Source organism: Mustela lutreola, chromosome 12 (genome assembly GCF_030435805.1).
Source record: "Mustela lutreola isolate mMusLut2 chromosome 12, mMusLut2.pri, whole genome shotgun sequence".
NCBI classification, from domain to species: Eukaryota; Metazoa; Chordata; class Mammalia; order Carnivora; family Mustelidae; genus Mustela; species Mustela lutreola.
Window position 1 is genome coordinate 6,429,071 of NC_081301.1, and position 15,073 is coordinate 6,444,143.

Here is a 15,073-nt window from a genome sequence, read left to right on the forward strand (position 1 = left end):
ACCTCTCTGTGTCAGTTTCTTCATCTGGCAAATCGAGTAGTTGTAAGCCTATAGAGAGAGAACGATTCGCCCAGCCTGGCTGGCACCAGTGTGCGCTCGGTCAACAGCAATGACCCTTATGCCTGACGTCCTTCTCCTGACCCTCCAGAAAGGAAGGCCCCATCTGAGTGTGGAAAATCCACGCTCTCGGCCTGGGGCTCCCTGGATGCTGCCTTGTGACTCATTTGCCCAAGGCGGGTTCCAACAATGGCTTCAGCGAGCCTGTCAACATAGTGGAAAGATGAGCCTGGGGTCTGTCAGGATCCCCTTGGCAGTAGGCAGGCTGCCAAGTCCCTGGAGGCTGACATAGAGCTGAGCACCTCCAGATGGGGGGTGGGGGAGAGGCAGAAAGAAAGGAAGGTTCAGTGCCAAGGGCTGGGGGCCAGGAAACCATTTTGGCACTGCCGCTGACCAACCTGGTGACCCACACAAGCGTTTTTACCTCTCTGGGCAAAAGCGTCTTGTAAAACAGTGAGAATGATACTTGCCGACCTCCCCCTCAGTGTGGTGGAGAATCTGCAATGAGGAAATGGAGTCTTGACAAAAATTTAAAAAAATAAAAATAAATAAACCCTCTGTTTGTTTCCAAGTGAGTCTGGAAGCGTCCAGCAGAAGCAGAAGCGGATGGCAAACTGTACGGGGAGAGACCCAGCCTCGCTCTCTTGGCTTCCCTGGGCTCAGTCCAGGGCACGGGACAAACATCCCAGCCTGTAACGCGCAGGAGCTTCGGTTAGCAGGAATCCTTCTTTTACTTTGGTGAAGAAATGGAAAATGCGCGTGTGCCTTCGCACGCTCGTCCATCCGTTCGTTTGTTCGTTCAGTGACATTTTCCCGGAGGCTCCTGTGTGCCACGTGCTGTGCTAGGTACGGGGGGGCTAGAGCAGTGAACAAAACAGTCCCTGACCTGAAAGAGGTCGCGGGGTGGCTGGGGAGACAGACATTAAAGAAATAAACATGCAAATAAACACGTGGCCACAAATATCCATAACTGCCCTGAAGGAAACGCTCCGGAGCCATGAGCATGAAGGAAATAAAATCAAGTCTCGGGGAGAGAGCAGTCAGGGCAGGCCTCCCTGAGGAGGTGCCATTTCAGAGGGGCCGGAAGACTGAGCGAGAGTCAGCCTGGTGAGGAGGGAAGAAAGATATTCCAAGCCAAGGGAACAGTGTGTGGTGCCTTGAGACCAGAGAGAGCTCAAGGTATTGAGAGCTGAGGCTTTTGGGGAAGGAGAGCGGCTCCGTGGCCCAGGGGCCAGCGGCCCGGGGCGGGGCGGGTGTGGGGGGGAGATGGTCAGCAGGCACCCCCTGAGTCACAATAAAGACCTACACTTCAGAAAATGACCACAACGTAAATTCACGGGGACTGACATTAGAATATGCCTTGTTCTTCAGAGTTATGCCCTGGATTCAGCTGGTGTTCAACCTGGTCTCCCCTGCCTTTTCCAGTCTGAAGACACCGGGTGATTCAGAATCAGATGAGTTTCATTATTACTCAGCACACTTCTCTGACTACGCCAGAAAAGGAGACGCATTTATGGAAGGATGTTTAACACGAAGGTTAGAATGAGGGTTAGGGTTGGGCTTTGGTTAAGGGTAGAGTTGGTACAGAGTCTGGGCTAGGATTGGGTTGGGACCAGGACTGGAGTTGGGTTGGGGTGGGGTCAGGGTTCAGACTGTGTAATTTTTTATTTTTTATTTTTTTTTTAGATTTTATTTATTTATTTGACAAAGAGAGACACAGTGAGAGAGGGAACACACAAGCAGGGGGAGTGGGAGAAGGAGAAGCAGGCTTCCCGCGGAACCGGGAGCCCGATGCAGGGCTCGATCCCAGGACCCTGGGGTCATGACCTGAGCCAAAGGCAGAAGCTTAATGACTGAGCCACCCAGGGGTCCCAAACTGTGTATTTGAATTCTGTTTCATAAACGTCTACCCCTAGCACCCAGTCGAAAATCTGCACATGATAAAGGCCCACTGGGTATTTTTGAAGGATTAATTACTATGGTTTATTGTGAACCAGTGAGACAAAGTGGCCGGGCAGCCTCATTCCCTGGGTATCCTGGTTCTTTGTCTGTGTAGTGTGAATAGACTGGTAAAACTCACCAGCACGCTAATTTTCTATTCTTCCAAGACTGCACCAAAAAATCATTCCCGTGTAGGAAACGAGGGGGAAATGATCTGTGCGTGTCAGTCCGGTCACCCAGGCAGGGGGATAGAGAGCCCAGGAGACCAGATCCTTCAAAAAAGCCCAGGGGTGGGGGAGGAAGTGGGTTTCTGCAGAAGTCCCAGCCAGGCGGAGGGAGAGTCCAGGAACTAGATTTGGGCTGGAAGGTGGGGTTTGGGTGAGGAGTTGGGGGAGGGAAAAGTGAAGGGAGCAGTAGCGATGTTGGGAGGGTTGGCGGACGGCACAGTATATGTACGTAACCCATGTCGTTCGGGGCCCCTTGTGGCCGGGGCCCTTCAGAGTCTCCTTCAAAGAAGCTTAAGACAGCAGTCATGGACTATTCATGGGAGTTTCTGTTATTTTTTGTCTGGCAAGGAAAATCAAGGAGGGTCCGACTTCTACCTCTTAGCCATGCTGCCCAGTCCCCTCAACCTCTTCTTCTGGGATTCTTGCAACATGCTCTACTCTAGAACCCCCCACCTGTAGCACCCCCACCACCACCAATTTGCCTTTCCTGCCCTCTCTGCCCACCAAGTTCATCTTTATAGTGCTCAACTCGGCCTAAGGGGCTTCTACACTCTGTTCCCTTTCTGTTCTCCCCACTTCTCAGAGCCCCAGTAAAGAACAGCCCAGAACTGACCCAGCAAGTGCACCCCCTTCCCCATCATCTCCCTTGCTGGCTCCCCCCGCCCCCTCCTGGAACCAGACAGTGAAGGAGCGAGCTCTCCGCAGAGGGCAGAGGGAGACCTGAGACAGGCAAGGTCAAGATTCGCTTTCATGAGGCCAAGGTGAGTGGGGAGCGTTCCTGGGACTTGTCACAGTATCAAGATTGCACCCTCCCCACTGGGCACTGGGGAGCCAAGGGAAGGTTTTGAGCCAGAGAGGAAAGCAGTCAGATTTGTGAGCAAATCCATGGAAGCGGGGCTCTGTGTGTGTTGTGGGCGATGGTCCACGAGCATTCGGTTAGAGATCCTGGTTAACTATGTGACAAGTGAAAAGGTCAGTGACGAGAGAATGAGTGAATGATGAGTGAATGAATGAATGGAACATTGAGCTTCCTGAACATTCTGGATTTCCATGCGGGCGTCAAGGACCCCAGGACAATTGTGCCCTCACCACGGCTTCTGAAGTCCTTGTTCCTCACCTTTATGCCACCCAGCTGGGAGCTCCTGACAATGACCTCCAGGCTCACAGGGGACAGGGGGCCAGCCCCCCCCCCCACATGGTAGAGCATCTGGACAGTTTCCACCAGTCTGCTGGGAACGGCCCATGCTCCCCTGGGCAAGACCCGCGGCGCACGGGAAACCTCCCAGTACTTTTGGCTCTGGCTGTAATTCTGGTTTCCAGCAACACATAAAAATAGCTTCAAGGACACGCAGGGGGCGGGAGAGGGGGAGACCCGGTCCCTGACTTCCAGAAGAACTAGATGCACACTCCCATCTCTCACAGTCCGAGGGCTCCCTGCTGCCCATATTAATCTGGATTTGAACCTGGGTCTGTATCTGCGGACCTCAGGCTGAAACTTGCTGAGCTCAGTCAGCAGCCCCCGCAGCACCCAGCTTGGGGCAGAGAGAGGCAGACGCAGATGCAGAAAAAGCGTCTGAAATCCCTCCCACCGCCAGCTCAGAGCAACCCTCCTGCAGGGCCCTGGTGCATGACCTGAGATGGGAGACAGGCGATGCCGCCAGAGTCCCTGAGCAGAGCCCGGGATCACCCTGGAGCCTGGCTTGGGTCCCTGCCCAGCTGCAGGGACTCACGAGCCTCGTCCAGTCACCAGTGTCGGGGTCCCCAAACAGTGGTGATGCAAATGTGGGATCCAGCTCGCCTTCCGCACCCTGCAGAGCCCATCCTGCGGCCAGGCAAGAGCGCCACAGGAGGAAAAGCCCCAGCCGAGGACGGGCGGAAGGAGAGCAGGGGGACGTGGAAGTGTTTTAGGAACAGGCACATTCAAGGGCACTCCCTGTGCCAAACAATGGGCGTGCATCAGCTGAAATCCTGACAGCCCCCTAGGGACTTAGCATGATTTGTCCCCATCATACAGATGAGCAAAGTGAGGCTCCGAGAGGCAAGGGACCAACCACGCAGCTCGCTGGGACAGAGTCAGAATTCGAACCCAGGGCGACTCAGGAGCCTAGGCTCCTGCCTCTGCACTAAAGGAATAAGCTAAGAGTGGGGATCCATTTTCTTCCCTGCCCCCCCAAAGCCCCCCAATAGGCCTGCTTCCTGATGAAGGCCTCCTGCCTTCAGCTCCACAAACACCCGCGTTCCCAGGCTGGACCCAGGGCGGGGGCCCACAGGAGCTCGCGCCCAGCAGGACCTATTTCTGGCTGCACAAGCGGCCTTCTGTCGTGGCCTCAGCCACAGCCCTGGCCCGGCCTCCAAAGGGCCCATTGTCCAGCTGCCTGGACCGCCGAGCCCGGCTCCTGGACATCCAAAGCTGGGGGCAGAGGGTGCCCCGGGCACAGTGGACTGAGGGGCCTGTGTGAAAACAGCAGCTGACTCAAACAACATCCTACACTCCACCTTGGGATGGCCTCCGACTGGCCTCCGAGAGGCCCTGAGGTCACACACACACACACACACACACCCAGAGGTGACACCAGCAGAGAGCTGACCCACCATTACAGGCAGCAAGGAGAGAAGAGCGCGGGATTTAGAGCCGCTGGGTTGGGATTCTGATACTGGCTGGCTGTGAGGCCTGGGCAGGTCAGGACCGCTCTCTGAGCCTCAGTCTCTTCATCTGCGAAATGGGACACACCCACGGCCTCTAGTTTACAGATGTGCAAACCCAGCTTCAGAGAAGTGACTTGCCAGAGTCCCCCCAAGCCAGAGTTTTCCATATTTACATGTATATTTAAAAGGTTTTTGGGGTGCCCGTCTGGCTTAGTCAGTGGAGCCTGCAACTCTTGATCTTGGGGTTGTGAGTTTGGGGGTAAAGTTGACTTTTAAAAAGTAGGGGGGGCACCTGGGTGGCTCAGAGGGTTAAGCCTCTGCCTTCGGCTCAGGTCATGGTCTCAGGGTCCTGGGATCAAGCTCCGCATCGGGCTCTGTGCTCAGCAGGGAGCCTGCTTCTCCCTCTCTCTCTCTGCCTGCCTCTCTACCTACTTGTGTTCTCTCTCTCTCTCTCTCTCTCTGTGTCAAATAAATAAATAAATAAATAAATCTTTTTTTTTTTTTTTAAGGTTTTCATTAGGAGCACTTTCAAAAATACACAAAAGTCCAGATCCCACCATTCAGATTCAATAATTATCAGGTTGTTGCCCGCCCCCCCTCGCTCTATCTTTTGATAGATTTTGATGATTTAGCTGTTGTCGCTTGAAGTAAATTGAAAGTCAGTCCTGCACATGTCCTTTCATCCGACCCAACTCAGTGCTCCACTGAATACGTGGACATGTGTTCGTATAAAACACGGTGCTGCTCTCCCACCTGGCAAAATTAAGAGCAGTTCCGTGGCATCGTCTCCTACCCAGGGCATAATGGGGTTTTCCCGATAGTCTCATCAATGTCAAGTTCCAGGTGGTTTGTTCGAATCAGGATCCGAGTAAGGTCTACACATGCCATTCAGTTGTTAGGTCCCATGACTTTTTTAAGAAACTGATTTTCTTGTTGCTGGCTTATTGAAGAAACAGAGTCAGTTGTCCTGCGGAATGTCCATATCCTAGATGTATCTGTTTTCTTCTTCACGGTATCATTTAACTTGTTTCTCTGTCCCTATATTTCCTATAAACTAGGAAGTGGGCCCCCTTCCTCTTTAACCGGCTGTTTTATGGAGATGTAATTCACACACCATAAAATTCACCCTTTTCAAGTGGACGATTTAATAGTTTTTAGTATATTCACATGCTATCTCTACCATATCCAACTTCAGGATGCTTTCGTGAGGCCAGAAAGAAACCACACCCCCGTGAGCAGTGACTCTTCGTTATGCCCTCCTGGCAACCGCCCGTCTACTTTCTCTCTCTATGGCTCTGTCTACTCTATCCCATTTCAGATAAATGGAATCAGAAAACATGTAGCCTTTGGTGACTGGACGCTTACATTAATATTTTCAAGGTTCATCATGTTAGACCATGGATCAGGACTTTGTCCCTTTTTATCAGCAAATAATATTCCATTGTACGAAGAGAGCATATTTTGTTTATCCCTTCATCCCGTAATGAGCACTGGGCTTCTTCCCCTTGGCTCTTGTGAATAATGCTGCTATAGACATTCGTGTGTGTTTGTGTTGTAAAAAATGTGTTTTCCATTCCCTTGGGTGTTGATACATAGGCACGGAATTCCCAGGTCATACCTATGGTTAATATTCTGAAGAACGACCACACTGTTTTCCAAAGGAACGAGGCCAGTTCCCCAGCACGCTAGCAATGCACGATGTTCCAACCTTTCCACGTCCTTACCAACACTTATTATTCCCCACCTTTTTTATTTTAGTCATCCTAGAGGGGGTGAAGCAGTAGTATCTTGTGCTGATGATGACTAATGGTGTTCGGCATCTTTTCATGTGTTTGTTGTAATTGTATGTCCTCCTTGGAAGAACGTCTTTTCAAATCCTTTGCCCATTTTTTAAATTGTGTTGTCTTTTAATATTGAGTTGTAAGAGCTCTCTACATCTTCTGGACACAGGTCCTTTATCAGATACATGACTGACAAAAGTTGACTATCATCCTGTGGGTTATCTTTTCAGTTTCTTGGTGTCCTTTGAAGCACAGAGTTTTAAATTTTGCTGAAGCCATATTTGTCTATTTATTCTTTTGTCCCTGTGCTTTGGGCGTCTTATGTATGCCTAATCCATGGTCCTAAAGATTTACTCCTACATTTAATCTAAGAGGTCTGCAGTTTTAGCTCTTACATTTAAGACTATGATCCATTTTGAGTTGACTTTTGTGTATGGTGTGAGGTAGGGATCCAACTTTATGCTTTTGATGTGGGTATCCAGGTGTCCATACCATCTGTTGAAAAGACTATTCTTTCCCTATTGAATGGTCTCATACCCTCATCAAATATCAACTGGACATAAATGTATGGGTTTATTCCTGGACTCTTAGTTCTATCCCATTGGTCTATAGTCTGTCTTTATGCCAGTGCCCCGCAGTCTTGATTCCCATAGCTGTGTAACAACTATTAAAATCAGAAGGTGTGAGTTCTCCAATTTTGTTATTCTTTTTCAAGATCATTTGGCTTTCTGGGTCTTTCACATTTCTGTATAAATTTTAAGATGAGCTTGTCAATTTGTTGGCAAAAAAGCCAACTGGAATTTTGATAGGAATTGCATTAACTTGATAGATCTGTTTGTTGGACTTGCCAACTCTAAATTTAAACTTTGAATTGGATTGGACCCCAGTGATCTATAGTTCTGACCACAAGCTTCCACAGAGACCATGCCCTGAGTGGCCCTCAAGGGTTGAGGGGCCCATACCATTCTGGAGCCAACCCAAGACCCCCAGAGCTTCCAGGCGACCTGCTGCTAGGTCCCACCTAACCGCCATCCTTCAATTGATTTTAAGAGTCAAAATGCAGAAGTTAACATTTCCTTATGTCAAACTCCTTTTGTGAATTATGGATACCAGGGATATCTTCATGAAATCTTAATTCTGCCCAGACAGGGAATGAGCCCCCCCCCCCGGCCGAAGCCCCACAGGGCTGAGCACCCTCATAAGCGCCACTCCCCATCTGCCCACAGCAGAAGCTGTTCTACCTGAGGGTCATTCAGTCCTTGTTCTTCACCCACAGAGTCCCTCAGCTCTGAAGGTGGAGGTGGGGGTTCCTAGGCAACGAGAAACATCGCTGGGCATCATAACCCTAACCCTATCTCTCTGCTGTGTAAACCTCTCATTCAGCCATTCACCAACTCTATGACTGAGTTGTGCCAAGCACAGCAGGGACTGAGGACTCGGGTCCCTGTATCCAGAAGCTCCCAGGCCAGGATGGTGATGAGAGCCACCATCTTGTCCGCCTAGTTCCCCTGAAAGCGCAGTCCAGCCCCACGAAGCATGTGTTGTCATTACTTTGTGGACAAGTGTACATCTTTATCTAAAAAAATATTGATCGAGGAGCTGCTCAGGGCCTGGCCTGTGCAAGGTGATGGGCTTTCCATGCTGACAAAGATTCCCCACATCCCCGCCTCCTTGGTAATGCTCCCCGCCTGGTAGGAGAGATAGACATAGAACGAGAAAGGTGGGGGGGGGGGGTGGGAAGGAAGGTGGCCCGAGCATGCAGTTAACATCACAGGTGACAAGACAGACGAGGAAAAAGTAACAGGAAAGACCTACTTCAAGTTCGTTCATCGGGGAGGGATCTTCTGAGGAGGCCATATTCATACCAAGAGCTCAAGGATGAGAAGGAGCCAGACATGAGGAACATGTAGAAAAGCATTTCTGGTAGTAGAACCACCAGCCCAGGACATGGAGGTGGGGGCTGGACAAAAAGTCCGGGGTGGCCAAGGGGCAGTGAGCAGGGGTGTGGGTCGGGGGCAATGAGACCAAAAGGGTCAAGGCAGATCGTGCAGGTGGGGGAGCCCCGGCCAAAAGCAGGAAGGAGGATGGAGGCTCCTGGGGGTTTAAGCAGGGGCATGACATACTGTGTTGTGTGTTTAAAGCAATCAGGCCCCTCAATGGAATCTTCCAGAAGGAGATGATGACGACCTTCCTGGGGGGTGGTCAGGGGGTGGAGGGAGATGTGGATTGACATGAATGGAGCCAATAGGCTGCGTCTGGATGAGGAGAACAGAGGAAGCAGAGACGCCCTCAGGCCCGTGTTCAGAGTGAAGGCTGAATGCTAGAACAGACTTCCCACCTCCAATCTTGTCTACTTCTCCTTCCTGGGCCACAGACGCCTCCAGAGCCTATCAGGCCATGTCCACCCGCGACAAGGAAGGTGGGCGAGCACAAGAGGCAGCCAAACCCTCCCCTGCTGGTCTCCCTCCTGCTGCCCCACTTGGCAGCAGGGTGGGGAGGAAACACGGCGTCCAGTCCCCTGGCTAGCTGTGTGGCCTTGGGCAATCACAGTCCTTCCCCGGACTCAGGTCATTAAATGATCCTCCCCACTGTGGCCTCCGTAACTGAGACCAGGTATCGAGCACAGAGAAAGCATTTACTCTAGTTTACAGCGCATTACAATGAGCGAAATGTTACCATCATCCTGTGGGTCCCAGGAGGAAAACGTGCTCTTCTGTCACATTCTGTCCCCAAAGGACTTCTGTGGGCCATCCGGACCCTCCCAGTGCCCGGTGGGGACCCCATCATGGTCTCCTCTGCTGAAGGGGAACCGAAATCTCACTACAATCGGGGTGGAGTAGCCCCCCCATACCACTACCAGCAGATACCACGAAGCGCTCACTGTGTCCAGCTCTGTGCCAGGGTCCTACACAGATGTCACCCCCTTCATAGTCCTGCCTGGAAGGCTTTATGGCCACGACCTCTGTTTTCTGGGGAGGTGGGTGGCCAGCAGCCATTCCTGGCCCTTGGCTTAGACACAGAAAGAAGCAGAAGGTCCCCAGCCTGGATGGAAGACGCAGGGAGGAATCATTCAGTCAGTCAGTCCCTGCGGAGCCCCGTTGCGGGCCAGCATGTCCCAGGCATGGGGAAGCAGGCACACCCTCCTGCCCGTGTGGGGCATACAACGGAGTGTGGAGGTGACAGAAAATGAGAAAACCCGCCCTGCGGTAGATGCCAGGGAGCCCAGGCTACAGAGATCTTGCTCCAAGTACCCCGCGGCTGGGACAGAAACAGTCAACCCCCTTCGTGACTGTTGCTGCTGGACACTCGGGGTCACCCTCGTCTCCTGCTTCGTCTTCCCTCTGGCCAGGATTGTCCAGGTTCCCAAGACAGGCAGAGAAACCGAGGCAGCCAGGAATGCCAAGGGGCTCCATCTGACCCCCCCCTACCGCCGGGCATGGGGCGGGGCGGCAGAGGTGGGCCTGGGAGCTCTCCCACAGGCCCGGGCCATGCCTCCCTCCTCCCGGAGTAAGCATGTGATTAAGTAATCTTATTATGAAAGTCCCACATGATCAGACACCCGGGCTACACTTTGAATGAAATTAATTCCAAGGTTCAACCAAGTCCCTGGGCATTTTCCTTCCAGGGAAGGTGGTGGCAGGGAAATGAGATCTGTGGGTTCCAGAACCCCAAGGAACAGGCCCCAAGTCCCAGTGCTGCTGGAGGCATGGGGGAGGATTCAACTGGTCATCGCTCACCCCCAAATCCCAGTCACCTTAGTGCATGTCACCACTCAGATGCCCCAGATGTGCCTTGGCCAAAACTGGATTCCTCGATGCCCGGCCTCCCGTGCCGCCCCTCAGATGGGTTCCTCCTCTAGGACCCCTCACTCTGCAATCGGTTCCATCCTCCCAGCCACCCTGCCCCGCAGCCCCCTTGTCCAACCTGTTGTCCGGTCCACCTGACCTCCCGACACTCGTCAGTGTCTCCCCTTGTCTCCATTCCTATAAGAGCCCTCATTCTGCTGATAAGTCTGGGACACAGCCTGGGAACAAGGGAATGGGGCTTATGGTTCTTACTCATCACGGTACACAGGAGGTGCCTAATCAATGCTCTCTAAGTGAATGTGGAAGCTCCACTCCATCCAGCTGCTCCTCATCTCGTGGAGGGTGATCCCAGCAAAAGCCTGCATGGATCACGGAGATCAGCTTGAGCTCCCTGGCCTCATAGGATGGAGGCGGATGTGACTAGCCTGGGAAGGGAAAGGACATTCTAGAAAGGGACACAGAGTCCTCAAAGACAGTGGGCAGGAAGGAACATGGTTAGGCTCTACTAAGAACGCCTCTCCGCCTGGCCCTTCCTCAGTGCTCTGGGATAAATACTGCCACCACCTCTTTCTTACAGATGGGAAGAATAAATGGTTAAATTCTTTTATCCAGGTCCTACAGGCAGAAATCCTAACCTGCGTCAGAGTCCCAGAGCCCTCGGATCATTGCTGAACTGAACACCTCCCCAAATGGCTTTCTCTTCGCAGCGGGTTTTAGAATTTGTGTGCACAGGAATGAACTTTACATGAAATAGGGTTTCCTGTAGTTTGAATTAGAACTTCCCCTCTGGTTTATTCTGTTACTGCGACATACAGCCCCAGTTTTTTATCTCGGGGCCAGGGAGAGAGGAGCTGCGCATTAAGGGAAGTGTGTGCTAGAGGGGCCTGGGGCCATTCTGTGCTGAGGACTGGGCAGGTGGGGTGGATGGGGAATGAAGAAAGGACAGTCCTTTGGTCCAGGTGCACTACCTGTTCAGTTAAGGGTAGGAGATGGGTCTTCAAAGAGCTGGAACAATCGACAATGTCAGGGCAGGAGTGAGAAGTCATCCATCCATCCATCCATCTGTCCATCCAGCAAATATTGCCTGAGCCCACAGTCAATGAAGTGACACACAGGAAAGCAGGTAATTACAATCCAATGTGATCAGTGCTGTGATACAGGATGTACAGGGCACTAGGGGGAGCCCAGAGGAGACACCTGATCTAGCAAGGGGTTGTGGTGGAGCAATTAGGGAAGGCTTCCTGGAAGAGGTGATGGCTAACCCGAGACTTTGAGGACAAGTAGATCTTAGCCAGGCCAAGAGGTGGGAAAACGGCAGCTCAGCCTGAAGGAACCAAACAGCACCTACCTACTACACCAGAAGTGAGTAAGTAGCCTACAGGGAGGAGAACAGCTCAGTGTGGCTGACACAGCAGCAGCGCGCGGGCAGGGCAGAGTGGGGAGGGGTGCATTTTCAGAGGAGGGAATCGGTGGCCAGATCCACCAGGACCTTGAGAGACACAGTTAAGAGCAGGATCTTTACAGAAGGGCAGCAGGAGCCTATCAATACTTCTTAAAAGAGGAGACATGTGGCCAGATTTTCTGTTTAGAAAGATAACTCAGGCTTCTGATGAGGAAAGGCTGGGTTATTCTGACCACGCTTCTAAGGCAACTTAACTTCAACTATCTATCCTCAATACAGAGATGCAGATATATTTGAAAAAGCATTAAACGTTTACAAAAGAAGGAGAAATTTCCAAACGAAGCCTAAAGCGAAAATAGGAACTCAGAGCAAGGAGTGCACACAGAGGCGTCTTCTGCCTAAGGAAATTTTCCAAGCTCAGAGAAGTCTTCTTTGCCAGCTGCAAAAAAAAAAAAAAAAAAAAAAAAAAAAGGATGGGGGAAAGGGATGGAAACAAAAGCCCAGACCCACAGCCTAACAAAAGACTCTTTCCCACAGTAAGCGGGGACCCCCAAGGCTACATCCTCAGGGAGAGGGCACCAGTCCTTCTGAGGAAAGACAGCTGGGTTTGAATGCCTTGGACATTTCGAGGAAGCTCCAGCTTGGGTTAGGTGGGCCCCAACAGGCAGGACTTCCAAACGTAGGTTGAGGCCCACAAAATTCCTCTATGAAGGAAAGTAACTTCATCCCATGCCCTAGACCATCCTTGGGCTTCATTTTTTCAAATACCATTGATCAATGAGCAAAGAAAACTGGGCATCCAAGGAGATAAGACATCATGAGAAAACAAACGGATGAAAACACTCAGACACATACCTGCAAAGGTTTCAGATGTTGAAATTAACATAAAACAACCGTGTTCACTATATTTTAAAAAATAAAAAGACAAGCATGAAACATCATGGGAGAACATGAAACTATCAGAAACGACATAGCAAATTGACAAAAGAAGAAAACAGAGGCCCTGGGCATGAACATGATGATAACCGAAACTTACAACTCAGAGATGTTAGGGGCACCTGGATGGTTCAGTCCATAGAGGATATGACTCTTGACCTCAGGGTTGTGAGTTCGAGGCCCACAGTGGGTGTAGAGATGGCTCAAAAAAAAAAAAAATCTGAGGCTTTTTTTCTTGAACCTGTTGGTCATGGTCTCATACACACTGGTTTCTAATGGTTCATTAAATTGCACAGTTGTTTTTTTGTTTTTGTCGGGGTTTTTTTTTTTTTTTTACTGTACTGCAGAGCTGTGTGTTTATAATTTATGCGTTTCATGCACATGGGTTATATTTTGAACTAGTGAGGCATAGAAAGCACTGGGTGGATGGGTTTAAGAATGGATTCAATGCAGCCAAAGAAAGAATTAGGTCAAAAGAAAGTGCCCCAAATACACTGCAGAGAGACACAGAGATGGGCAAAAGAGAGGATAGGCAAGACAGAGTTTGATCAGAGACCTAGAAGACAGAAGGAGCAGAGACAATGTTTAAGAGACAGTGGCTGATAATTTCCAGAACTGATAGAAAACACTAAACCACAGGCGCTGGGAGCTCAGTTCATTAAGTGTGCGAATCTAGATTTCAGCTCAGATCGCAATCTCAGGGTCATAAGAGCAAGCCCTGCATCAGGTCTGCACTCGGGGCGGGGGAAGTCTGCTTGGAATCCTCTCTCCCTCTCCCTCTGGCCCTCCCCCTGCTAGCATGCTCTCTCTCTCTCTCTAAGATAAATAAATACATCTTTAAAAAAAAAAAAAAAAGACACCAAACCACAGATTCAAGACACCTAAAAGTCCCCAGAGATAAATAAAAAGAATTGACACTTCCATCTATCAGAGCAAAGCTGCAGAAACCCAAAGGTAAGGAGAGAACGCATCTAGCAATAATCAGAGGAGAAAAGCCAGACTTACCTTCCAAGGAAGCCTGGTTAGACTGACAGCTGACTTTTCCGCAGCAACCATGGAAGTCGGGAGCCCTGGGAAGTAGCGTCCGCCGGAGTCCCTGTGCAGTGGCAGGTCACTCTGGTTGCTGAGTGAAGAATCAGGTGCAGGGGCCAGACAGAGCCCAGGAACCAGCCGGAAGCTGGGAAGGTGGCCAGGACCAAATCAGCAGCAACAAGGAAAGAGAAGGGTAGACGGATCTGGGAGAGGCGGAGGAGGCAGAACTGAGGGGGGACTTGGCGATGACTTTCTGTGATAGAGGAGGGCTGAGAGGAGGCAGGGTGAAGGTCACGTCTGGCTGCAGGGGCTGCTTAGCTGGAGGCTCCCGACTGCCCTGAAAGAGGAGAAGCAGGTTTTGGGGGGGGATGGGTGGGCTTAGTTTGGGAGGTGGTCATCCCAGAAAATCAAGGCCACTGGTACCCAAAGGAAGGGAGTCTCCTGGGCAGAGGGAGACAGGAAGATTCCCGGATGAAGAGGCAGTGCCATCAGTTCTGAGACAAGTGACAGGAAGGGGATATCTCCAAGATGGCAGCCCACAGAGCTCCAGAATGCGGAGAGGGCGAGCCGAGCAGGGAGCCAGAGGAGGCAGGCTGTTCCCTCCCAGAGCACCAGCCACCAGCAGAGCTTGGTTTGTAACAGGTGCCGAGCTCACGCTCGCTGAACAAGCCAAGTGACAGCGGCCGGCACATGGCCGGTGGTTGTGGTTGGTGTCAATGGTGAGGCCAGCACTTAGCCGGTTTCCCTTTTCCATCCTGGCGCAGAAAGCCACACCAGCTCCCCTTCAGCTGGGGTTCCCAAACCGTAATTATGCCTCCTGCAAACACCAGTGCGTGTTGCACCAAATGGGGAAACTGAGGCAGTCCCAAGCAAAGATTGCTTGGCAAGGTTGGCTTTTTGTTTGTTTGTTTGTTTGTTGGGTGGGTGGGTGTGTGGGTGGGTGGGTGGAGAAACCAAGTACTCCACCCCCCTGCCTGGCTCCCTACTACCCCCACCACCTTGCACCCTGCAAAGACCTTCCACGGAGAGAGACGCATACGTTCCCGTCTCCCCCCAACCCGTCACGCACAGGAAAGCATCTGCTCAGCCTGGCTGCCATCCTCTGGGGTCCCAGCTCCGGAGCTAAATGCACAGCCATAGAAGGACAGAGACCCTCTCCTCCGGGAGCGAGAACCCCCAGGGGTCCCCGAAGCCTGTGACAGTGGGGAACTGCAGCTTCCCGGAGCCCCCCTGCTCCCGCCTGCC